Raw genomic sequence first — 27,753 nt, 5'->3', positions numbered from 1 at the left:
AGTCCGGAGGGCGAGACGGGGCACCGAGATCGATCGCAGGAGAAGGCCCGGCCAGTGGCTGCCGGTGCAACGGGCGGCGGCGGGCCTCAAGCGTTGTGTTGCCGATGGACCTTGCCTGTCCATGTGACCGCCGGTGCGGCGGGATCCTCGCGGCGGCCGGCAGCGTGGGAGACTCCTCGCGGCGGTGGGAGGCCAGGGTGACGGGCTTGGCAGCGGGCGGGTCGGAGGCCAGGCGGGTGGCGGCCGGCGACCACGGAGGTGGAGGCGCAGTAGTGGTTTGCACGGGTGGGGAGAAGTATTAATTTAGAAATTTATGCTGTAGCATGACCATAAAATTTGCTATATCCTACGTGGACACTCACTACGGGAAACAGGGAAGATGCCGGGGGCACTCGGTGAAGGTCTAAAAACACTCGGCAAAGGCTTTGCCGAGTGTTACACTCGGCATCTGACACTCGGCAAAGATTTTAACGACAAACAGAACTTTGCCGAGTGTCAAATGTCAGGCACTCGGCAAACAGTTTTGCCGAGTGTTAGTAAACACTTGGTAAACAAAAACCGTCGGCGAAGACGGAGTAACAGTGCGGCACGGTGATGGGGGAGGCCACGACATTTGCCGAGTGCTAGGGGAGAAACACTCGGCAAAGGCCTGGGTGTTTGCCGAGTGCCAGGGGCGAAACACTTGGCAAACTGGCGCGTACAGGTCCGTTTTTATTGTCGCTTTGCCGAGTGTATAAACCAAAACACTCGGCAAAACTGAGACACTCGGCGAAAGGCTACCAAAAAATGACAGAAATGGCCGCTTTGCCAGGTGTTAAAGCCAAAACACTCGGCAAAGTGGGCCTTTGCCGAGTGTAACACTTGGCCAAGTGGCAAATCCACCCTTGTTTATACTGCTTTCTTACGTATAAAGGAGCCCTCTCAAACAAAAATCACAGGCATGTATATTACATCAGAGGTATATAATAAGCATCACAGGCATATATTTTAGGTCACATGCACACAGATCACCGAGTACATATTCTAGTTTCAACAAACCACAATTCCACAAGTATATGTTCGAGATTAAACAAGTAGTTCACAAACAATGCATAAGTCAGTGAGGTGGCGTCCCTGCAAACGGCTGCATCAAATTTGTGTCTTGAGCTTGGGAATTCGAAGCCACCGATTGATTCTGCACATAAAAGAAGATGTGTGAGACAAGATTGATATCATTTGAGCTAAATAAGTCATCTTTGAGCTAACTAAGTCATTTGAGGTAACTAAGTCATGTTTGAGCTAACTAAGTCAAGTATTGAAACTAAAGTTCAAGTGACTCACAGGAGTATGTGTGGGTGGCTGAGGTGGAGGGAATATCATCGATGGCTGTGGCAGTGGTGTACCCATACTCGTAGCAGTAGAAAAATTTTGCATGTATTGAAACATTTGTTCCATCCTCAACCAATTTTCTTCGTCCATCCTCTGCCGCTCGGCCTCCATCCTTTGCCGAACCATCCGCTCAACCCTCGCCTCCATCTCCTGTTGTTGCCTCTCCACTTGGGCCTACAATTTTTCATCAATATTACAATGCAAAGGTAAAGTACGTAACAACCAACAAACGATGAATGAAATAGAAAGAACCTGAAGAGCCTCCATCTGAAACTGTGCAGTGGTCAGCCGTGGGCGTATCGCTGGGCTCGAATCCGTGCTCCTTGCTCAGATCTGGGAGAGAGTGGGAGTAGAGGCCGTGTCGATTACGCTATCACCAATCCAATAGCGGCCATGCTTCTTCCCTCCTCCCACCCTCATCACCACTTCTCCATCTAGATCCTAGATGCTCGGATCGTAATCTGGCCCGTGAATCTCCCTTGCCATCGCTATGTAGGAGGTGATGCGGCTGTGGATGCTAGGATCGGAGTACGCCTCGGGCGGGTCATCCAGGTTCACGTCGATGTTGGCCGTTGCCTTACCCTTTTTGGATAGAATCCATCCCTTGAACTGGGAGCAAGGCTAGTCATCATGTGAGGACGACTGCAGCAAAAATACAAAATTATTAGAAATTTTGCTGAATTGAGCGTTAGACAAAAAAAATAAATTCACGTACCCATTTTTCCCTATACTCATCAAGGCTCAAGCTGCCCTGATGGTGTGATGCACCTCACATCATCAAACGCCGCTGATGGCAACCAAGGTGGTTCTCCAACCACCCGGGCTCGACCCACACGTCCATTATCCTTTCCCAGCACTGCATGTGCGCCCGACACCACCACGCAGGCACCTACATCATCAAGTGTGACATGTGAAAAAAGAAATTAAGCGTGATTATTGTCAGATAAAGTAAGTATAAACGGGAAGGTTTCCAAAACCTGCAACAAATAAAATGGCACGATGGCCGACAACCACATTCTCACCAAAGAGACGGCACGATGGCCGACAACCACATTTGTTGCAAGTGTTTGGTACAATAGCATTATATTGACATGAATTTTAACTTACAAAGTCCTTTTCTAATTCATCTCTAAAAGAAAGTTATTTTCTTATTTATATCTAAAAGTAAAGTCCTTACAGTACCACCTCTCTATCTTTTCTAAAAGAAAGTCCTTTTCTATTTTTTTTAATTTCTAATTTCTAATACCTAATACCTAATTCGTAATTCGTAATTCCTAATTGCTAATTTCTAATTCCTAATTCCTAATTTCAAAATAGAATTTCTAATTCCTAATTTCTAATTCCTAATTCTTAATTCCTAATTTCAAAAGAGAATTACCGGTGAGGCGCCGGCCTCCAGGGGAGGGCTGGCCGGGGGAGGGCCGCCGGCCGCGGGCAGGGGAGGGGCGGCTGGGCCGGGAAGGGAGCCGGCCGGGGGCAGGGGAGTAGTGGCCGCCGATGGAGGGGCGCCGGCCGGAGGAGCCGGGGCGAAGGGCCGGCCGGCCGGAGCTGCGCAAGCCAGTCGAGGGGCGGCCGGTCTGGCGCCGGTGGCAGGCAGGGGAGGGCGGCCGGGCGGGGAGGGGTGGCCGAGGGGAGCCAGAGGCGCGGGGCGGCGGGTGCGGCGGCGGCGCGTACGGGGCAGGACGGCAGCGGGTGAAGGCAACTCGAAATGTGCAAAGTGCTCTCACCGAGTGAGGTGACTGTGCCGGCGCTGTGATAGGCTTCAGGGTTTGCCGAGTGTCAAGATGCAAAACACTCGGCAAACTATATTTTGTCGAGTGCCCAGATCTAGAACACTCGGCAAACACTTTTTTTTATATTTTTTTAACCAACTGGAAACGGTATATGCGCTGTGGGTGGGCCCATACACCAAGTTTGCCGAGTGTATTTTCAAAAACACTCGGCAAATATAAAAACACTCGGCAAAGTTCTTTTATATTTCATGTATAAATACCTTCCCTAACGTGCTTTACTAAATTTTTTCGATGTACTTCAAAAAACATGGTCAAATTCACTTAACAATACATATTTGATTTTTCTATGAATATTGTTCCATTATTTTAGGCAGTTATAGCTCAAATTTAATTTATCTCAATTTAAATTCTATAATTGAAGTTAATACATTAAAATTATCAAAAGGATACGAAAAATTCGCAAAATTTGAAAGGAACCAATCTATATTGTCGATTGCCTATACAAAAAGTTTTGAAGTCCAACTCTAATTCGACCGTCACTTTGATTCCAAATCTTAACAGATCATTATGAACTTCTAGACTATTCTCTCGAGATGCTCCCATTTGTTAGCGTCGTACATGACAGAAGGTGCGAAACCTTCTCCATTTTTTTCAATTTTTTTCCAAAGTCTCCATGTATGACATCATGAGATCTTGACAAATCTCGTGATTTTCAGAGTTCGTTTGTTTTTTCTAGAATTTATAAATCATTGGACCACACGTTTGTGGTCGTATTTTCTGACCAAGATGTTCGAAATTTCTTTTCATTTTCTGGGTAAGACCCCAGAGTGGACTCACTAATATGAATAGTTTTTTTCCACTGAACTTATTCCATTATTTAAAACACTTGCAGTTCAAATTTTCCCGTAACCGAAAAAATCCTATATGTGCTATAAATTTATTAAATATGCAAACTGATCCACAAATATATGAAATTTGAACATGTAGTATCACATGTTGTGTGTGAAGAGTGGAAAAAGTTTGTAGGGCAGGGAAGGAAAAAAATATTATTTCGTCGAGTGTCTACAGAAAACACTTGGCAAAAATAAACTTTGCCGAGTGCCTTTGAGAAACACTCGGCAACGGGTGTAATTTGCCGAGTGCCTTGGGATCGACACTCGGCAAAGTTACGGTTTGCCGAGTGCCGCTAACGGGCACTCGGCAAAGTGCAAACGCCCGCCACGCTTCATAACGGCGGCCGCGCGTGCTTGTCACGTGTTAGAGATTTGCCGAGTGCATCCTTTTTGCCGAGTGTCGTCGGCGCTGTTTGCCGAGTGTTTAATTTGTGACACTCGGCAAACGTCTTGTTTGCCGAGTGTATTTTTAATGCCGAGTGGATATGTGGATACACTCGGCAAACATGTCTTTTGCCGAGTGCCCAATAGATTGCACTTGGCAAATATAAAAACACTCGGCATTATCTCGGCTTCCGGTAGTGACTGCTATAGAGAGCAGTTTGCTATAACCACTGTGGTGCCCTAATATGCCTGAAATCTGATGTCTCATCGAAAAAAGAAAAAAAGAAAGAAAAAGATATAGGAAAACCAAAGGTGGGGATGAAAAACTAGAGTTCTCTAGCTAAGGAACTTTTGCCTTTGGCTTTTGGTGAAAACCCAAGAGCCAAGAGCTAAAACAAACAACCTGCTTTTGAAATTGGCTTCTGAGAGTGAGATGCAAAAGTTGTATTTGTATTAGAAGACAAAAGCATGTATGGAGGTGCTTTTGCTAGGTTTTGCGGGATGCTGTTTTGAGGGGATCACATAGATTATACATCTCATCAATTCAAAAACCAATAAAAGAAAGATAACTTTTCAAAAGCTAGGTTAATTTTCCAGCACCCCACAAAAGCTATCTTTTGAAAAGCTTGAATTGAAATAAACAAACCCTATGTCTATATATATAGGAAAGAAGGTTATTGGTCTAACCTCCACGGTAACTCTCTTGACGAGTGTTGCCAAAAATTAAAAAAAACCATAAATGAGCCTTCTTTGCATGTATCATTTGGGCTCATTATATTGTCAGCCTCAAGTAGGGTGAGAAAGTTGTGTTTTCTTTTCAACACTATACCAAAATAGTTGTATGTTTTTGCAATATGTACAGAAAGGTGTGTGTTATAGTTTTGTGCAACATATGTCAAAATAGCCTTCTAGGTACAATGTCATTTAGAAAAAAAATCTGTCATTAGCCGGAAAGTTAACTTTGTAAATAAAGTCATCTTAGGATATCCATCTCTAGATTAGATATGGATATATATAGAGTTATATCTATCAGATCAAACTGTCATCTCTAGATTAGATATGGATATATATAGAGGTATATCTATCAGATCAAACTGTCATCATGCATGCATCTTACCTCAACAAGACAAAAAAAAAAATCCGCAGCCCTTTGTCGAAAGGTGCATCTTTTGGACTATTTGATGGCGCCATCTTCACATATTTTAACTAGTTTATGTTTGGGCTAAAATGATCACCCGGTTCGCTAGCTATATGCACGGTGCTAGTGAGACTAGCTACATACTAAGGTATTGAAAACTAAATATTACCATTAGAGATATATTAATATAATATAACTAATACTATTACTCAATGCTAGCTAGATGACTATACCGGCTACCGTTATCTCCTGGACGTTGCCGAGTTGCTGTCAAAAAGAATGGTTGAATCACTTGCAGATCTAACTGGATGCCGCGCGCGGTAGGTAGTTTTTAAGTGTATGCGGGGTTCACGTGATATGCAGGGGACGTTACAGTTGTTGAGCGATGCCGGCAATGACCAGCATGATATGCCATCAAGTGTGACTCCCGCGCATGTACGTATATACAGCATACGTAACCAGGGTTCCATGATTCTTTCGTTCCTTGAGAAATTTTGCTCTCGTCAAGTGATGCTTGTTCAGACTTGTCGAATGGAAAACTACGTATACGTTTGGGCAAGGTTACACTTGGACACTGCTTACTGGAACAATCGCGATATATTACTGGTAATCATGCGGCCGGAGCACGATGCTCCCTAAGCACGTTGTTGCCTTGTTGGCCACTGTGCGCGCGACGCACCCCTGCGGCGTCAGGACTGTTGCGTCACAGAGGGTAGCGTCAGCGGTGTGACATACGCTAAGCATTAGTTCATTAGTTAGTCGCCTTTGAGCACAAATATCCATCATGGTCTGACTTTTGATGCTCTAGCTAATTTGGTTACAGAAATGGCATTTTATTTTTCTATAGTTCAGGGGACGTTTTTTTATCAGGTGAAGCCGTGTCGGCGATATATATATATATATATATATATATATATGTTTATTCTGCTGCGCGCAGGAACCCGGTTGGACAGGTGACGTGTGCCACCACATGGTTTCACACCGCTTGGCCGGGGCCTGCAGATCTATCGACCATTACAATTAGCTCCACTAGCCCACCACTTTGTGCTTTACACGCTTGAGTCTCTTTCTGCCAAACGTTAATTAAGCCAGCCAATGCGTCTAGGTTCAGGCACATCCAGCCAGCGAACCTGCTAATAAAAACATACTCAGAAAGAGGATTAGTCAATGGTGTAAGCACCAATCAAGATGCCGCTTGCTGCCCACGTTCTCAACCATTAGTCAGAACGCGCACCAACCAGCTCCAACCTCCAGGTGCCTGAGTACGCGTTCCTCTTGTCCGACCACGCGTGGCAGATGTGACGTCAGGTCCTCTGCGTCACCATGGTGCCGTCAGCCATGTGACGAGAGGCAACGCCTAGCGAAAATTTAATTTGGATCGATGATTGCATCGATCAACGATCATGTGCTTCCGCACCGCGCGCCCAGCATGGAAAGGCATCTTAAGATCAAGATGGCATTTTATTTTTGGCAAAATAGATATTTTTGTCAATGAACTTTGGTTCGAGGGTCAAGTTCATCCCTCAACTATTAAATTGGCCAATTTAGTCCCTCCAAATTCGTCCCTCAATTTTCAAATGGGCCAATCTAGTTCCTCAAATTTTATTAATTTTATTTTTGTCATACCCATCCTTCAAAAGCTCAAAAAATCTATATTTGAATACCTTAATTATCTCCATACACTTTTATGTTTATGTTTCCTACAAAGATGTTTGTTTTATTTTGGGGAGCTAGATAGTAAGTTTGGGTAAGCATTCAGATTAAAGTTTGTGAAAAATAGTGGACAATTTGGCAAAAAGTAGTGACTCATCGGTATCTGTTGCGCATAAAAAGGTTGAGTTAAGCACACAATTCACAATAGATACAATTAATATCACTACTAGAGAACTAACCTTCCATCCAGGAGCTTTTGTCCTAGTTGACTTTGGACCGGGGACTAAAGTGTCTTTAATCCTGGGTCAAAAATAAGCCATCGAAGGCCACTGACGGGGGAGCTTTAGTTCCGGTTGTAAAGACCAACCGGGACCAAAGCCCCCCCCCCCCCCCCCCGTAGTCCCGGTTCTAACGGCTAGTTGGACGAGGGGCATTTTGTCCCGATTGGAGCCACCAACCGGGACTAGAGGCCCCTTAGTTCCGGTTGGAATTACCAACCAGGACTAAATTCCAACCGGGGGGGGGGGGGCTTTAGTATCGGTTGGTGGCTCCAACCGGGACAAAATGCACTTCCACGTGGACCCTCTTTCTCCACCTTATCTTTTCCTCCTCACCCTTTCTCTCCATGCGGCTCCTGCTTTCTTCTCTGCCTCCATGGGTGCCTCCTCTCTCCCTCTCTCCTCTCTCCTCTCTGCGCCGCCGCTGCCCCCTCTCCTCCCGCCGTTGTCGCCCCCTCCCCCTCTGCTGCCCCTCCCCTTCCCCCTCTGCTCGCCCCTCACTAGCAGTGAGGAGCGGCAGCGGGGCGAGGGCAGGACTAGCGGGTGGGGGAGTGGCGCCGGCCAGCCGGAGACAGCGGGGTGAGCTGGCGCAGCCGGGCCGTGGCGACCGAGCGAGCGGCCGAGCGGTGGAGGGCGCGGGCAGTCAAGCGACCAAGTGGGCGGGCGGCGGCAGGCAGGCGGCCGAGCAGGTGGGCGGGCGAGCGACCGTGGGCAAGCGGCCGAGCGGGTGGGCAGCCAAGCAGGCGGGCGGCAACGGCGGGCGCGGGCGGTCGGGCGACCGGTGGGCGCGGCGCAGTCGAGCGGCCAGCGGGCGAGCGGCGGCCGGCGCATGCGGCGTGGACGGGCGGGGGCCGGCGCGTGCGGGTGAGCAGCACTTATTTTTATTTTTTTTGAACCTTTTGGTCCTAGTTAGTTTTACCAACCGGGACTAAAGGGGGTCTTTAGTCCCGGGTGACCCCCCCTTTTGTCTCGAAAACTTAGACCCAGTTGGATTTTCGAGATCTATGACCCTATCCAACTGGGACTAAAGCCGCGTTTTCCAGTAGTGTATAAGAATTGGTTACAAGATAGTTAAAAATAAATTAGCGAACTATATAAACTTGACTACCAGCTACCTATGAAAAAGTGGTTTTGCGGAATAGTAAAATGAGTAGAAAATAAAAACTTGAGGGACGGGTCTGATCCAAAAATAAAACTTTAGGACTAGATCAACCAATTTGAAAGTTGAGGGACGAGTTTGGCCCTAAAATGAAATTTGAAGGACAAAATTTGCTGATTTGAGAGCTGACGGACGAACTTGACCCTCGAGCTAAAGTTGAGGGACGAATGTGCCTATTTTGCTTTTATTTTTTGCAAATTCCTGTACGTTTGTAGTGGTATGTACTCACTTCCTATGCATTATCATAACATGCGGATGGGTCGGGCTTGAACCTAAATGGAGAGAACGTTGCCCAAAATGCCGCGTTAGCCATGCGTGTTTGTCTTTGCTATGTTATTTTACACAAGAAAAATAAATAACTCAAACATCGGTGCCGAATCAATGACAGAGAGGACACAAGGAGAAAAGCCTACCTCATTTACGACCACTGTCAAAATATATGTCCTCGATTGGAGCCATAAAATTTGATGGGTACGCAACGAGAACAAGAAGAGGTGAGTGGAGTGGAGTGGCTGCTTGGAGATAAGAGTACATCTATGGATGGAAAAGATGTCAAATCGATTTGGCCCATCTTGAGTGGATAAGGAGGCAACATTAGGATGATAGATTGGACTCTACAAGAATCTACAAAGCTCTTAGTGCATGATAGTATGGCATGGGACCATTATGATGTTTCATTCCCATGTGTTTGATATCTGCGTGTGGCATGAAACGTTTTATTTGTCGACTCAGTTTCCAGTGACCTGGCGTCGCCAAATGATGTTCCCGAGTGCCTACATTCATAAAAAAGTTTATCTTGAGTATTTTTTGATACTAGGGAGCTTGCTTGTTTATAAGCTCACCGATGTGGTGAGTAGAAACCAAATTCTAAGCATTCCACAAGTAAACAATGTCACTAGACTTGATCGCTTTGGCTACCAGTAGGATGAGCCATTGGATGACGCATATGTTAGCAACAAATAAAAAACGGTAGCCTATAATAAGCAGCAGACCGTGCCCAAAACACAAGAAATGTGGCCTAAGTTACCGTTGCCCTAATAGTGCTCGCGTCCACCACCCAATCTCTAACGCCTTGCCACCTTAGCACTCCCACCCACACCAAGCCTCCATTGCTGGCTGACTATCAGATACCATGTCTTTGTTGCACTAGTAGAGAACTGACTTTTGATGCGCCCCTTTTAATCCCGGTTTAAAGTAGGCCCCGGTATAAAAGGGGGTGCGCGGAGCTTTACTCCTGGTTGATATTTGCAACCGGAACTAAAAGTCATCTTTTGTCCCAGTTCAAAAATCAGCCACCCATGGGGGATATTTTAGTCCCGGGTGAAAAGTCAGCTACTCGTGGGGTACCCTTTTATCTCGGGTGGTAAGAATAACCGGGACTAAAGGTCACCCTTTTAATCCCAGTTGGTGTTACCACTCGGGACTAAAGCTCACGACACCAACCGGGATAAAATGGGGTCTTTTATCCCGGTTGCGGGTGGCTGAAAAAGAACTAAAGCCCTCGGACCCTTTTATCCTGGTTTCTAATACCAACCGGGATAAAAGGGGGTCTTTTATCCCGGTTGGTGTTTCCAACCGGAATAAAAGGGTCCCCCACGTGTCACTGGGGCAAAACTAAATCCTTCAGACCCTTTTATCCCGGTTTGTAATACCAACCGGGATAAAAGGGAATCTTTTATCCCGGTTGGTGTTTCCAACCGGGATAAAAGGGTCCCCCACGAGTTAGTATAAAAGGATTGGATTCCCTGTATAGTCAAATGTGGTGTGTAGGTGGGATGGCAAGGAAACTACGCGCGAGGCTTGAGGTTGTGGGTTCGAATCCCAAGAACCGGGCACGCGCATATTTCACGTGAAAATCGCGTGACTTGTGATTTATTTATTTATTTTGCAATTTTTGTTTTGCAAAACCATTTATCCCGGTTGGTATTACTAACTGGGATAAAAGGGGGCATGTACCGCGCCTGGCGTGGCAGCCCATTTAGTCCCGGTTGAGGGACCCGGGATAAAAGACACCCCCTTTTGTCTCGATTGTTTTATCCCGGATAGTTTTTCGAGAGGTTTGCACCCTTCCAACCAGGACTAATACTCATTTTTCTACTAGTGGTGGTGGATCATAGTGGTGGTAGTGGGGTGGGGGTGCATGGGAGTAGGGGTACTGGAGCTTCAGCCTCCTGCAACTTTTATACATGGATGATGGGGAGGTAGAAGAAGAGAAAGAGAAGAGGAAGGAAGAAGGCGAAGGTGAAGCCCCTACCTTAAGACTCTAGATTCAACCATACATGTCTCTATTCGCATTTAAGACACTCCAAACCTGAAGCCCCCATCCCCAAATTCCCAAACCCTAAGAAATGAACTCTTGCAACCATGCGTTGTGGATTGCTGGCGGTGTGTTCAGCATGTGAGGAGGTTACGAAGACAACAGCCCTTGTGTGCCACAGTCACTCACGCGTAGGTTGAGGTGGGGACATATAATCGTCCTAGTCAATACGTCTTCGTTCCACATGCAAGACCCTCGTAGAGAAGGAGATCGAGCCTTGACCCTGAACGAGTGATAGATGGGCTCTTTGCTATGACTCTAGCCGCGGATTTTTCTAAAGCCCTACCAAACAAGGTTGCGAGAAATGGCTCCTCACGCAACACTGAAGGATCCTGAGTCTCCGAACTGGGTCCGAAGCCAAAAAAAATAGTGTCTCCTCGTGGCTCCTCCCTTGTCTCCAAACTGGTGTTTACCAAAATGATGCTTGAGCTAGACTCGGTACTGAAGAAATACTAATACTATATCTAGTACTCCCTTTAATACCGGGCCATGCAACCAGTAATAATGACCAAGGCATTAGTCTCCAATTACGCAATACCGCTCCAAATATGATACTAGAGGAGGTTCAACTGGTACTAAATAGTATTTTGTTTAGTAGAGTGTACCAAGGGATCAATCAAATTGAAACCGCTATAGGCAACCTTCGTAGAGAGAGATCTCGCCAAAGGGATATCACGCTCATTCAACATGTTCTTTTTTTCGAAACGAAATTCAACATGTTCTTTCACCGTGCATAAAAATATACAAAGCATTGAATTAATACAACAACAGAAACAAAACTCATTCTTGTTCTTTGCCTCCAGTTCCATCAATTTATGCTTCACTCGCAATTTGTTTCCGTTGGTGCTCTCTTTTCTGTCGCCCGCCGCGCGCGTGCCGCATCCCAATACTCTAACCATATGCCCGTTTTGGCTGCTAGCCTGTCTACATACCTGTGTCCGTGTGGGCCCAGGACCTGTAAAGATAACATATTTGATCAATGTTGCATATATTACACATGCACGGATTTTGATTGTATATGTTTGCCATTCATACAATCTCTGAATCATCTCGTTCGGTATTGTAGTACAGGGATAGATCTGGACGAGTGTTCAATCATATATACTATACGTATATGGTATATTATGGCATCTACTGTATTATCATAGATCCTGGGCTTATACCATACAATTATGGAGTAGAAGTTAGCGATAAGGTTTGAGGGTTTGACAAATCGGTGGTCCTGACAGTCCCACCTAATGCATGCATCGTGCAACATGCGTTCAGACGGCTCAATCACCATTGCTAAATGGCAATACTAATATGCTATGTGCGTATGTATTGAAGTCGATCAACCGGTTGAACATCAGATTATTATTGTTGGTTTCAGTGTTCAGTTTTGTTTTGCACTGACTATTTTTCGGTACTTGTCACCACGCCAGAAAGCATTTGTGTTGGCGGCTAAAACATATTTGTGCTAGTAGATATCGCACCCGCTAGTAACCTTGAGCCAGCACAAATACCGTCTGTGCTGGCGGGTGCTCGCCCGCCAACATAGACCGCTCTCTGCTGGCGGGCGACATTAGCCACCCGCCAGCACAGATGGTTTCTGTGCTGACGGGTGCTTATGCTACCCAACAGGAATATGTATTTTACAATTAAATATATTATTTCCCATGAGTTATTTATAATTTTTATTTCCCACCAGTTTTTAGCCGTCAAATTGAAATATGTATCTCCAACCACATAACAACAAACTTGAATAATAAATAATTCACATTATTAAAAACTGCATTGTACATAGTATATAATTCACATTATTAAAAATCCAATATTTGGAATAGAGCTATTCTTTGCCACGCTAATATTAAAACTACTACGCCCATCTACGAAGATCTGTGCACTTGTCTGCCATCAACACGCCATCTTTATCAAAGAATGCTCCATCCTCATGACAAATCTCGCGTAGGATGAACCTCGCCATGTCCATACAAATGTTGTCGATTTGTTTGGCTTCGATCTTGCTATAGTTACTGTCGATGGTAGGCATCTGCAGGTATTTAGTAAATAAAGATTAGGATGTATTACCATTAGGAAGTTAGCACATGGCAGTGTATAAGAGACTTACATCTTCAGGGTTCGTCCGGTACCTCCCATTGTTTCTGATGAACTCGCACACGTAATATCTGCATAGCACAGAGCTGGGAGGTTTCTTGTGGCACTGCAAACAAATAGAAAAATGATGAGTTGTTATTAATGACAAGTCTACATTATATGAAAAAACTAATTTTTTATGTTCTTACGAATCTATGATATGTTATTTTCATAGCTTTTGTCCTTTTTGGATTGTGGACCCCGTGTTTTAGTGTGTAAAGCTTGTACGCACTTTGAGGATATAAAGACAAGAGTTAGCAATACAACTTAGGTGCATAGAATGTCAATATGCATTTAAGTACTGCCAAGGAATGTCTTACTTTTGTATAATGCCTATGAAATCCTTGTACCTATCTCTATGATAGCTGGTTGAGTCGAGGACCACTGCTTCTCCTAGCTTGGGTAAAATAATGATGCAAATCTAGTGGTCACTGCATTATATTAAAATAATTTATATTATAAACGGTATTAAATAGCACCTAGTATATATATAGTAATTAAAACTAGCTTACTCAAAACCGTAAGGAGCCATGATATAATCCTTGTTAACTTTTTTCTTCATTACTTTTGCAATGTATATGGACACTTTGTGCATTTCTTCTCTGTGGCCTTTTATTTTTATAGCATCTTTCTCCGCTTATGTCTCTACTGCTTCTATTTATGCTTTGATCGTTTCCGTCATTTTGAACTTGTGCTCTGGCTCGCTTATTCATGTTGGGTCAAGATACACTACCTTGAACCTGCCATGCGTCAAGTTTTCCTCCCTCCATTGCATCCTGCAGAATAGGTTGCTCACGTACTTGAAATAAAATACGTATGTATTTAAAACTTGTGTATGCGGTACATGTGGACTTACAAGCACCATACGGAAATGAGATTCACGTTGAGGTGTTGTCGACGGTAAAGTCTGTGCAAATCCTTGAAATCGATCACAATCTGGTACGGGAGAACGCTAAGGAAAACCTTAGTTGGGACATGCGCGGTGATTTCTTGAATGCCTTGCTTCATTGCATTCATGATCCATCCATGCAGCTTATTCAGTTCCCATGAGCCCTCCAGCAGATCCCACCGATACAAGAATGGTTTGCCATGCTCATAATCCATTGGGACATTATTTGACGAAGAAATTAACGTTTTGATCCTTTTCCTTTTGTCGAGAGGTGTTGCAAGTTACAGATTTTTCACCGGAAGATAAAGCCTTCTTCTTCAATACGTTTAAAAACTTGTCGACGTCTGCTGATGGAGCCTTTTCATATGTGCTGACCATACGAGGTACCGCTGGCCTCTTGGGAGGTAGAGATGCCAGTGAAGTTTATGTTGGATCATTAACTTCTAAATCATCTACTCGTTCATCGCCTTCTAGTGCTGATGTCCCATCATCCTCATTGAGAGCTTCTCAGACAGGTGATAGCATTGGCTGCTCTTCCTCGTTGTTAGCTCCCTGCAAATGTGACAGCGTTGGCTGCTCCGTGTCACTATTTGAATTTGGAAGGGGTAGTTCTTAGCTCGGCCGTGAGGCTTCTGGCGATGCATTCAGAATGGTATCTTAGTGATGCCACGATATGTATTGGTTCATCACATCACTGATAATCTCAATCCCCTCATCAGTAGGGATGTCTATCTCGCACGACCCATCCAACACCGTAACAACTTGCACCTAGGTGTATTGGGAACATATGACTTGTTACTGCCATGCCTGTTGCAACCTCTCAAAACTTATTTTGTTTCCTTCCATAAGGTATAACCAACCTGCATGGTGTATCCACTTGTATGTTGTCAACGAGACACCTCACGTTTGCAATGGAGCCAGCACTACTCGGAGTAACGAATCCTGTCTGGGCAAGTAGCATGGTTGGTTCTGCCTGTCATTGACCATCGGATACTGTCGGGTCAGCCATCGTTTGGCTCATCGCATGGTTGGCCAAGAACTCCAAGAACTCCTGCTTGGCGATTTCTCTCATGTTCTCTTCAAGATTTTTCTTATAACGATCGCACTTCCTGTAGCTTGCTTGGTCATTAGCTTTACCCCAGGGCAATGTTGATGACATCCCTCGAACACGCCCAGAGTGCTTCGTGGTTCCAATCATGGTGGTTAGCTGATCTTTCTCCTTGTCGGGCCTGAAAAGACCCTTCTTTTGTGCCTCAGTGAGCTGTTCCAACCTCTCGTAAATTAGCTCTGTTGAGGGGTGTTTGAATTTAACCTTTCCATCGGGTGTTACAGTTGGAATTCGAGCTAGTACCCAATTCCTGTTGCACTCATCCATGCCTGCAAACATATCCGGTAAACCAGCTCTCCTCGTTTCTTCTTCCTCTTTCCTCCATTTAACGATCTTGGCAGCGTAACCTCCCGCACCCAAGTGATTGGGGTTCTCAGCGGCTTTCATAGCCTTCGCGGTATTTTCTTCGCTCAGGGCTTTTACTTCCGGCGTGTTCTTCTGTTGTTTGAACTCTTTCCACATTTCTTGAGGAATCTTACCGAAGTCATCCCTAGCATTCTTGGCCTTCTGTACATATTCTTTATTAAGAGTAGACTTCCAATTCCTGAAACATCTTCCAAGGAGGCCCTCAGCAAAGTTTCTTGCGAATTTCTCTTGACCTTCAGGAAAAGTGAACCTTTCTTTCACTGTGGCCCACAATACATCCTTTGTAGTGGTAGGCACCTTCTTCCAATTACTAGTCGTGATCCAGGTTTGCAATTTATCCCTGACAATAGCTCCACATATGTTCCGAAACCTAGTAGATATCCCCTCAGGTAATATGGGCTCACCTTTGGTGCCAAGCTCTTCTATTACGAGACTACCTTTTCTAGGAATCTAGTTTCAGCTTCGTTTCTCACATTTCCTTTTTGGATTACTACTAGAAGCAGTAGTAGCCGAAGGTTGTGGTGCAGAGGCAGCTACCTCCTCTTCATGCAGAGTAGATGTTCTACGACGTCGCAGCGGGAATTTACTGGGGATTAGTCATCGTTCTATAGAGAAACCAACAATTGGACTTTATCATCTACATGTGAACAACATACAAATCACTAGCTAGTATATGTATGTGCATGCAGGTACCTGATGATCCGCGGCTGGATCGTATTCAGGGTCATCTTCATCTGGACACTTGCGAGACCTAGGTGGGTTTGATTCGTACTCAAGTGGAGTAGAATACGATCCGCAATCGTCGTCAGAATCTGAATCCTCAGAGGATTCAACATTATTCTCATTGTTGTCCATCGCTCTTAATATGCAAAATTGTAATACTTGGGATTAAATTTTTTTATGAGTTTATACATATCAATAACATGAATTTATAAGTATTTATTATTCATGAATTTATACATATCAATAAATATTTGTACACCAGATTTTTTCTATCACAATTTATACATATTTATTATTCATGAAAATTGCAATCCATAAATATTTATACACCAAATTTATACATATTTATTATTCATGAATTTATACATATCAATAAATATTTGTACACCAAACTTTTCCTATAACAAATTTTAAGTATTTATTATTCATGAATTTATACGTATCAATAAATATTTGTACACCAAACTTTTCCTATCATAATTTATAAATATTTATTATTCATGAATTTATACATATCAATACATATTTGTACACCAAAATTTTCCTATCACAATTTATAAATATTTATTATCTATGAAAATTGCAATCCATAAATATTTATACACCAAATCTATTATTACACTTTCTTTTCTACCATAATTTGCAATCTAGTAATTATATTTGCATGAAAAAAATAAAAAAACAACCGCTCGGGCTCGGGGAGAGGAAGAGGTGTGACGGCTCGGGGGAAAGGAAGAGGCATGGGGGCCTCGGGGAGGACCGGCGGCAGCGCAGCCTCGGGGAGGAGCGGCGGCACTGGGGGAGAAGGCGCCGTGCCGCCACTCGGGAGGAGCGACCGCGCGGCATCACGGAGCAGCGGTGCGGCCTTGAAGAGGAGTTGCAGCGCTCGAGGAGGAGGCGGTGCGGCGGCTCTTGGCAGCTGCGGTGACGTTGGGGAGGAGGGAGGCACGGCGGCGTTGGGCATCGGGAAGGTGGCTCGGCAGCGTTAGGGAGGAGCGGAGGGGCAGGGCTGGTGGCACGAGTTCATGGGTCGGGAGAGGGTCGGCGGTGGAAAAGAAGAAGGCACGCTGGCGGTGGAGATGGGGGTGCGCTCGGGAATGGGAGGGGCTGCCGGGGTTGGAGACAAAGGGACGCAATGGGCTAGTGGTGCTCGGGGGGACGGAGGTGTGGCCGGTGGCGGCGTAAAGGAAGGGCCCGGCGGTGCTACGACGCAGCGGAGGGGTCGGGGCCGGTGGCGCTCGGAAATGGGGCAAGAGGGGACCGGCGGCGTTCGGAGACGGACTGGCACCACTCGGTGGGATTGGAGGAGGCGGGTCCGGTGGAGGGAGGCGCGGCGGTGCTAGGAGACGGGCCGGTGCAGCTCGGTGGGAGCGGCGGGGTGGATCCGGCGGAGGGAGGCGCAGCGGCGCTCGGAGATAGGGGGAGGGGGCTGCCGGCGGTGGACAAGCGGCGACATGGTGAAAATTCCGGCGCGAAATTTTGGCAGCTTGACAGCGTGTTGAGGTTTCATGCCAGGACTCGGGAAAAATTTCACTGCGATGGGCCTTATAGTGGAGGCCCTCTATGCTGGCGGGTAGTATTACAGCCCGCCAGCACAGCTCCTCTGTGCTGGCGGGCTGTAATACCACCTGCCAGCACAGATTTTTCACCAAATCTCAAACAATTTTAAATAATTGCCAAATGAGTTCAAAAATATTTGAAATTGTTACACCTGAACATAAATATTTTATAGTGTATGTAAAAATTATATTTTGATAAATAACATAAATTTTTTGACTACTTAGAGCACATGTCACTATAGGTTGAAGCTTCTCTTGAGTTATATGGTTGGTATGAGTTGGATATCCATTTTGGAAGGAGGTACAACTATACTATCTCAAAATTATGTTATTTATTTATGTCCATGTTGGGGATGTGATAAAGTTATTACATGCCAATTATCATGATTGTTTGGACACATTTACAATTTATAACAACTTATTTAAGTGTAATAATGTAACCCTCTACCACAACTAGCCTAAAGCTAAGCCATTTTGTCCTAAACTAACATAGATAAAAATTCCAACACAAATTTTATCCATTTTCTCATACTGATTGTATCTCAATGTCCACTGCACATAATGACCATATAACTCATAAGGTGTTTCAACCTATAGTGACATGTGAACTAACTACTCAAAACGTTTATGTTATGTATGAAAATATAATTTTTACATGCACTATAAAATATTTATGTTCAGGTGTAGAAGTTTCAAACATTTTCTAAACTCATTTAGCAAGTATTTAAAATCTTTAAAATTTGGTAAAAAGTTTTTGTTAGCCGGTGCTTACTGACACCCGCCAGCACACAGGAGCTGTGCTGGCGGGCTTCACTAGCACCCGCCAGCATAAAGGGTAGCGCCTGCCAGCATAGAGGCCTCCACTATAAGACCCGAGAGGCCTCGAAAATTTCTAAGTCCTGACGGAGAACTGCAAGCACACACCGTCAGCTGCCCAATTTTCACCCCACCGCCGCGCCTTGCGGACGCCACCAGGCCACCTCCTCCTCGACTCCGTCGCAGTCTCCCCGAGCACCGCTGCTGGCCCCTCCCCGTTCGTCGTCGCACCACCTCCTCCTCGACTTGCTGTGGCCTCCCCGAGCGCCACCGCCACGGGCCCTCCTCCCCGTCCGCAACGCGCTACCGCCGGGCAGCCTCCTCCCCGACTCCGCCACCTCCTCCCCGAGCCCCGGTCGGTTGTTTTTTTCTATTTTTTGTACTTTGTTCAAGTAAATTAATTAAGAAGAATTGTGACCTTTTTTCATTTTGATTCCACGCAATTGCAACATGATAAAAAAAATATGTTATGATTAGTTTATATGCAGATCACACTATTTTTTTAGATAGAGATTGTGTTAGAAAATAAAAATTGTTACCTTTTTCTATTTTTATTCCATGCAATTGCAATATGATAATAAATATATTATGATTAGTTATAAAAATATTCATGAGATCTAAACCAACAATTCTAAATTTCTTCCATTATTTCGGATAATCTTTTATTCTAAGCATTTCGTGAATTAATCAATTTTTGATGTAATTATCATTGAAGTTGATGTTGGTGGAACCACCTATATCTTATTACAATTTTATTTGGATAGTTTGGGCTAACTATGGCAAGTGGAAGTTCTTTTTCCCGTGGTGGTGGCTGCCGTGGTGGTGACGGCCGTGGAGGTGGCATGGGATAGTACATATTCGAGGACCCTCCCGCTAGTCGTCTAGGACTTCACTTCCCTCATGACGCCATTGACTTGCCACCAGGCGATCGAAGGAGCGGATCAGTTCCCAACATAGTAATATTCTTCCTTCTTTTAATTGATTTTTTTACTACATATGAATAAATTCTAATTTACTTACATACACTGTAGCTTATCAACCTTATTAGATGGCTCAAAGATGTTGTCGAAGCTATAGGTGGTACTTCTCCTGTAGTGCAAACCAAGGTTGTTGGTGAACCTCATTTTAAAAGAGTACATCTCTCTTTTCAAGTACCTGTTTAAGATATAGATTTCACCTTGATGTCACTAGGAGAGGCCATCCCGATGGTTTCAATTGCCGCATGGAGTCAAATAGCACCAAATAGGGTAACTTTTGAGAGGACCGTTGTGGAGGCCTGCCTAGAGTAGCTTAAGGATCATCGGTACTTTATGCCAGACTTGTCATATTTTCGAATAAAGCAGCTCAAGGAGGGAGAAGGCAATGTGATTGTGACTGCTGAGAGACTTTGTCGGCTTAATCAACATGACATGGTATGAAATATTCTTTTCTCATTCTTTTAACTTTAGTTATGTTACATCTTTTAACTTTCATCATGTTATTATCATCTTTTAGGATATATTTGGTACTACCATTGCGGAAGTGAGCTTTCGTGTGATTCTGGATCAAGTCTTGGATGTGTTTGATTTGACTTACATGGGTGGAAACCCGATGTTCACCGGAGATTGGATGTTACAGGCTCTCTCACTTTCTATAGGCCACATCAGTTAATGTCTCCATTGTTCGAGATTTATAGTAGTGTATGTGATTGTCCATGTGAAGCGAAGGAGAGTGCACTCATCCGTGCTCTAACTTATCTTGATGAAGTTCTACGCTGGATGATTGGAGACCTTAACTATGTTCCATATCTAAGGAAGCGAACCGGAGTATGAAATATTAACATGCATGGTTGTACCCCTACCCTTTTCTTATGGATTTGAACTTGTTCTCTCTAGGACCTTTAAATATTGATGTATAAACTTGCACTATTATTAGAACTGGTTATATTGTATTGTGGTATGGATGTACCTCTACCCTTTTCTTATGCTGGCGGTCAGTTACAAGATAATAAAGTCTAATCCACATTAATAAAGTCTTACAAGATAATTAATAAGTCTTACAACATAACTAATAAGAAACGCTAAGTTATCCTTTAACGATTCTTCCTTCACAATCACTACATAACCATGACTTCATGGATTTATGAATGCTTCTTTCAACATGCTTGATTCTTCGTTCATGGTCTTTGAACAGGTTCAATTCCACATACTGATTGTAATCCTCAATGGCCACTACACCTTCAACTCCAAAGATCCTTTGTTTTCTAGAGATGGCAATGTGCTTCTTTGCATTCATAGGGTTGGTTATGTAGAATACCTGTGTGACACACTCAGCGAGTACCCATGGGTCATCTTTGTAACCTACATTGGCTAGGTCTACAAGTTCAACCCATAATTTTTATCTGTAATGCCATTCAGGTGTTTGACCCATTGGCACCGAAAGACGGGGATCCGGATATTCTCTCCGTAGTCAAGTTCCTATATTTCCTCTATGAAACCGTAGTAAGTTATGTTCTGTCCGAATGTATTAATCGACTCTATGCAAACACCACTGTTTTGGTACGCCACGCTTTTGTTGTCCTTTGCAATGATATAAAATGTGTATCCATTAATTTCATGTGCTTGCCATGAGGTAACATTGCTTGTTGGGCCAGACGCCAACCTGGTCAATGTTTCATCTGTGAAATTTCCTTCAAATAGCTGCATATGGTCCTTCAACCATGATGGGAAACGGCGCTTTTTCTCTTTGATGATCCAATCCTCCGAGCGACCATTACTTTGTCCACGGACCTCATTTAGGTGTTGCTCGATGAAGGGCTCCACTATTGCAAGCTATTGTAGAACGCTTGAATGCGCTTTCTCTAATTGCTAGTTGTCCTTGTCGATGAATATTTTCATTCCAATGGTACCTCTCCTGGACAATCTGCCCTCGTGTCAAGATTCCGGTAAACCAATAGCTCTCTTATCTTTTATGTAGTCTATGCAGCAATCAACACTCTCTTCTATATGGTAGCTCTCGATCATGCTGCCCTCTGGAAAGGCTTTATTTCTCGTGTATCCATTAAGAGTCGACATGAACCGTTTGTATGTCCACATCTGATGGAAGTACATAGGCCCTAGTTCAGTTATTTGCTGGACCATGTCGACCATGAGATGTTCCATGATATCAAAAAAGGATGGAGGAAGGCACATCTCGAGCTAGGCCTGAGTTTCCGACACAAACAGTTGAAGCCTAGCCAACTCGACACAATTGATTACTTTCTGCGAAATTACGTTGAAGAAGTAACACATCCGTGTGATAACCATCTTTACAAATACTGGTTTAATAGCCTAGATCGCAATAGCAAGAAAAACTGTGATAATCATATGTCAATCATGAGAGTTATAGCTGGCAAGTGTCATGTCCTTTGAGATTAGTGACCGGATGTTGGATGAGAATCCAGTCGGGACTTTCAACCCGCGCAAGCACTTGCACATAGCTAATCTCTCATCTGGTGTTAAGTTGTAGCTAGCCAGGAGAAGATATTGCTTACCATTAGGAAGTTCTTGTGGGTGGAGCTCTAGCCTGATTTGAAGGTCAACCAGATCCTTACGTGATTTTAGTCTGTCCTTTGCCTTGCTTGATAAGCCCAAGAATCCGATGGTGCTATCGAACACATTCTCCTGAAGATGCATCCCATCAATGGCATGGCGCACCACCAGCTCTTGCCAGTATGTTAAATAGTTAAAGAAGATAGACATCTTCTTAAACGGCATGTCTGCGACGTCTGTAGTTTCAGCCTGCTTTCTTCCCATTTTCAAATTATCAGCACCACCTAATGACTTCTTACCGAGTTTGAACTTAACCTTCTCGCACATTTCAAATACTGTTTTACCCGTAGCCAGTTTTGGAGCAAAATCATTCTCATTGGTGCCATCGAAAAAGTCCTTCATCCTGCGGTATTGGTGTGTCTTCAAGCGCCTGTGCCACATGAACACTCTCTTCATAGATCCCTTAAGGTACACGTATGATGTAATATCCAAGCAAACTACGCATGATGTCTTACCTTTTACCTGACCTGTTAGGGAAAATAGGGCAGGTAAATCATTGATGGTAACAAATATAATGGCCCTTAGTGTGAAGTGCTCCTGCCTGTACTTATCCCACATCCCAACCCTATCTTCCTAAAGCTTCTGCATATCATCCATCAATGGCTCAAGGAAAACATTTATGTCGATGCCAGGTTGCTTTGGACCTTGTATGAGAATGGTTAGCAAAAGGAACTTTCTCATGTGACATAGCCATGGGGAAGGTTGTATATGGTCATCAGCACTGGCCATGTGTTGTGCGTGCTGCTTCTTTCACCAAACGGATTCATGCCGTATGTACTCAATGCGAACCGTACATTCTTTTTTTATCTGAAAACCCTAGATGATTGGCATCGAAGGTCCTCCATTAGCGAGCATCGGAAGGATGTCAAAGCTTTCCACCAGCCTTTACTGGGCGATCAACATGCCAAGTCATCATTTCAGCAGTCTTTGGATTTGAGAACAAACGCTTCAGACGGTCCACCACCGAAAAGTTGCACATCACCAAGGTAGGGACTCTGCACTGAGTCATCATGTCAGTACCTATACAGGACTCGTTCTCCACTTGAGCACCAGCACTTTTCTTTGCACCATTCTTCCTCTTATTCCTGATGGAGGAACTGGCACAGTCCTCACAGAAATCGGCATTACTTTTGTACCAGCTAGCCTCGCAATTTGAACACTTTTACAATGCTGCGTACTCACCGCGGTACAATATGCAGTGGTTCCTGCACACATATATCTTTGCACACACATTTTCAATGAATTGATAATCTTTTTTGCTTTGTATATGTTTTTTGGCACAAAGTTAGGCTTCAGGAGCAACTTGTCCACTAGAGTAAGGAGATCATTGAAACTATTGTCTGACCAGCCGAATTTAGCCTTCAGGATCAGAAGATGCAGGACGAAACGTAACACTGTACACTCCTTCCCACATCCCTCGTATATACGGTCCTTTGCTACCTTCTTGAGTGTCTCAAAATTCTCTAACCCTTTAGCACTCCCTAGCAACACTTCCAGTTCAATGTGGCGCAACATGTCCTCCATATCAACATCATGTTCCTCATCCACCTGTGGTTCCACACGGGCATCTGTTTGATCACCATTTTGATCTCCACGGTCATAATCATCATCCATCATAACATGATCATTTTTGTTTGCATCATCACCACCCACTTCATCAGAGCCAGTATCGATGTCTGTGTTGTTGAAAGTACCTCCTGCCTCACCATGGTTGGATCAAATTGTGTATCTATCCACAAAACCTCGCTTTATCAAATGCCTCTTGATGACATCAGTATCCTCCCATACAATATTGTTGCTACAGTCAAAATACGGATAATGCATTTGCTTTGTCTTGCAAATGCGAGCATGCTTCTCCGCAGCCTCCACAAACTTTGATACCTCTGACATGAATGTATGCGAATGTCTCCGTATGCTATACATCCATGCTTTATGATCCATCTTTAACAACTTATGACAACAATAATTCTATGCTATATTAACTAATTTAATGAGCTATGGATCGCAATTCTACAAACTCAATTAAATTATGGATGCAGTAACTAAGTAGAAAGAAATATAATAAAAAACAATTCTATATTACCCTAGATGAAACTCAATTAAACCATGGATGTAATAATTAATAAGTAGAATGAAAAAAATCAAACTTCATTCTATATTACATTAAAATGACAAACATAGCATTGTAATGGTTATAATATGACCATAGAATTTTATTTACAAAAATAATCCATCTCTAGTTATTTTCTGTCTCTTCCCTCCTCCCTCTTCTAGGTCTAGATCTAGATCTAGATGACAACCTAATGAAGCTAGAAATGATGGATAGAAGTTGAAAAAGAAGGTTGAAATAGCACAAACTTACCTTTTATAGCCACCTCCTCCAAAGAAAACAAGAGCAAAACCTTCCCCCTTAGATTTGGTATTTTTGGAGCTTTTCTCGAGCTCCTCTCGAGCAAGCTGCAAATGGAAGGTCGGCTGGGGAAGAAGTTGTTCTCGGCTTTATCTGGACAGCATTTGCGCTGGCGGGCCACCTAATGCACCCGCTAGCACAGATGCATCCCATTTGTGCTGGCGGGCACTAGCCCGGCTGCCCCGGTCACCTTTGTACTGGCGGATGCCAATTCCGCCTGCCGCTAATTTCGACATGCCAGCTCAAATCGTCTCTGGCATAGCGTGTCTTTGCCTAAACAGATTAGGAGGACCTTAAAATAGAGAACAAAATTAAAAAGTGTTAGTACAAAGACTACACTCTCTAATTATTGTCGTTTAAATTATTTAAAGAATAATTGCAAATAAATTAAAAAATGAAGTGAAAGGGGAACATTTATTAGGGCCGTATATATGGAGAACCATGCACCTATTTTGCATTGGAATGCACATAAAAATTCGTCCTACATTATTGATGGACAAGTTGTTAAGTTTTAGAAACTTTTGGATGGAGAAATTAGGTAACTGTAGAAGATACTATAGGATCCTTTATATAGGGAGGCATGTGTAAAAACTATATTAATCTACGTGCGTTCATGCTCTTCTTCTTCTTCTTTTGTATTTTTGAGTTGATTAGATCACTATGATTCTATACTTCATCGGTTGGACAATCACGAAGATACATATTTTTTTAACAAAACAATTGATAGTAGATGTACAGCAATGTTATCTCGTTAGTACTTAAACAATAATGTCACGAATACCTGGCAACGCATCAGGTTCCAAGCTTAGTTTCACCCACTTTTTTTATTTAAGTTCTAGGAAGACATCGATTGATTCCAAGCTTTGGTCTGTGTCTACTTGATTAAGCCACCATATATGCATACATATATATACATATATATATATATATACCTATTATTAAAGCAAGCAACGTCTCTGCCAGGATTTTTCGTACGTCGCCCTAATTTTGCAAAAAAACCCTGATGTTTTGTGAAATCAACCCGCAGTCCAAATGCTGAATACATGGGCCTGAGGTGGAAAAAGGAGGGAAGGGAGGGAGTTAAAGGGGGAAAACTTCTCCCCGGCCTTGGCTCCGGCCGCTCAGGCCGCGCGCCCGCCCTTCACGGCCGCGCCGCGCCGCCCGCCCGCCCGCCACGGCCGTTCGCTTCCCCCTCCCTCCGAGCCGCACCCCACGCCGGATCCAGATCCGGCGGGAGCAGGGAGGGGCGGCGGGGAGCGAAGGCGGGCGGCGGAGCGGCCTCGCGGCAGCCAGCGGAGCGGGCGGCCGGCGGCCCCCTCCCTGCCAGGCACTGCTGGGCTACACGTTGTACGCCGAAATGAAGGTGTCCGAGGTGGCCGCGCTCTTCGCCGACCCGGCGGTGCTGCTGGCCGCCAACGCGCTCGACTTCGGGGCCCCCGGCGCCGCGCGCCGCATCCTACCCATGGCCCTCTTCGTGCGCGTGCCCACCCACTGCTCCTGCGCCAACGGCGTCCGCAAGTCCGTCGCGGTCCGCTACGTCGCGCGCCCCGCCGACACGCTCGCCATCGTCGCCGACGTCGTCTTCGCGGGGTTCACCTTCGCCGACCAGATCCGCAACGAGAACGGCCTCACCTCCGCCGACCAGATCCGCAACGAGAACGGCCTCGCCTCCCCCGGACGCGCCGCTTGACGCTGGGCAGAAGCTCGTTGTCCCGCTGCCCTGCGTCTGCTTCAACTCATCCGACAACAACCTGTCCGCCGTGTACCTCTCCTACATCATGCAGGTCGGGGACACCTTGCCCGCCATCACCTCGAGCTACGAGACCACCGTCACGGATGTCATGAATGTGAATGCCATGGGGAGTCCTGTGGCCGCACCAGGCGACATTCTCGCGATCCCGTTGCCAGGTACGTTCTCGTGAAATAACCAAATAGGCAACTTGATCGTCTTTACTGAATCTGTTTATTGAAATACTATGATCTAAACAGCAGCAATATGCACTTGATGTTGGAAGGCCATGTAATCTGAATTTACTAGAAATGCCCTCATACGATTCGTACACAATGTGCATCTGGGCTTTGGGAGTTTTCTTAATGGCATTGGTATGACTTAATAGAGTTTTCTTAAGGAAGCTGTTGTTTGTTGCATTGAATAGTTTTGAGCCAAACATTGCGAACAAGCCTACAGGTTGTTCGACCAGAGTATTGTGTTTTGAAGAACTAATTAACGAGTAAAGTAGTATCCTGACATGAGATCGCAAAAGTACCTTGAGTCACTGTTCTTTTATTGGGCATGAATGTGTTAGTTCCTTGTCTATCAATTATGTTGATTATTTTGCTGCAGAGCAAGACCTGTTTCCGGAGTCTTTCTCTATTGTAATTAAACAATGTCCAGGAACATTAGAAGTAACAGACTTACCAGTTACCACAGTGCACATTTCAGTATGATGGAATTCTATCTGCAATTCGATTGTCGAGTGAACGGAAATCAGGTTTCTTAATAGTTGAAGATTTTAGTTATTTTGAACGTATGATTTGGCTCATATGTTAGTCCATTTCCGAAATGAAGGCACAGAATCCTACTGTCATAATTTTTAGAAGCTACCAATTAGTTGGTAAGATAGCATATGTAGCACATTATTCTGAACATTAACATGTTTAGATGTTGTTCAGTCCTTGAGTTTCGGAGATGTGGAGCATGTAAAAAAGCGTAAGCATCACATTGTGGTGAATAAGCAGTTATTCAGTATATGTATATTTTTAAGGACACTTCGTCGTGTTGAACTTATTATGCAATTGCAGACCTTCTTTTTGTTCTTTTCTGAACATAACCCTTCGAACAATTATTCTGATAATGGTGGTTTATTTCTGCATCAGCATGTGCATCTACATTTCCAAAATCTGCTTCAGACCGTGGATTGATTGTAGCAAATGGAACCTATATGCTTACTGCTGGCAACTGTGTGCAGTGCAGCTGTGGACCAGGCAGTCTCAGGTAAGTGGGATTAGTGTTGTCATTCTTTTCAGATGATCTTAGTTGTACTGCTGGATTTAACTTCTACATCATTATGCCTGTTTTCTATTCTATCAGTTTATATTGCACGCCTGCTTGATTATCAGGATCATGCCCAAGCATGCAGTGTCCTAACAGCAATGTGATGCTTGGCAATGTGAGCACCCATCCAACCAGTGCAGGATGCAATGTCTCTTCTTGCAGCTACGGAGGTTTTGTTAACGGAACTATTACTACTTCGTAA

At 44.4% G+C, this 27,753-nt stretch overlaps 1 pseudogene; it reads left to right on the top strand.

The window, feature by feature from the left end:
• Window positions 1-104: 104 nt before the first annotated feature.
• LOC117849081 (lysM domain-containing GPI-anchored protein LYP6-like) lies at window positions 105-27,753 on the top strand (annotated as a pseudogene).

Source organism: Setaria viridis, chromosome 3 (genome assembly GCF_005286985.2).
Source record: "Setaria viridis chromosome 3, Setaria_viridis_v4.0, whole genome shotgun sequence".
NCBI lineage: Eukaryota > Viridiplantae > Streptophyta > Magnoliopsida > Poales > Poaceae > Setaria > Setaria viridis.
Note: the sequence above shows the minus strand (reverse complement) of the source record. Positions and strands in the feature narration are given on the sequence as shown.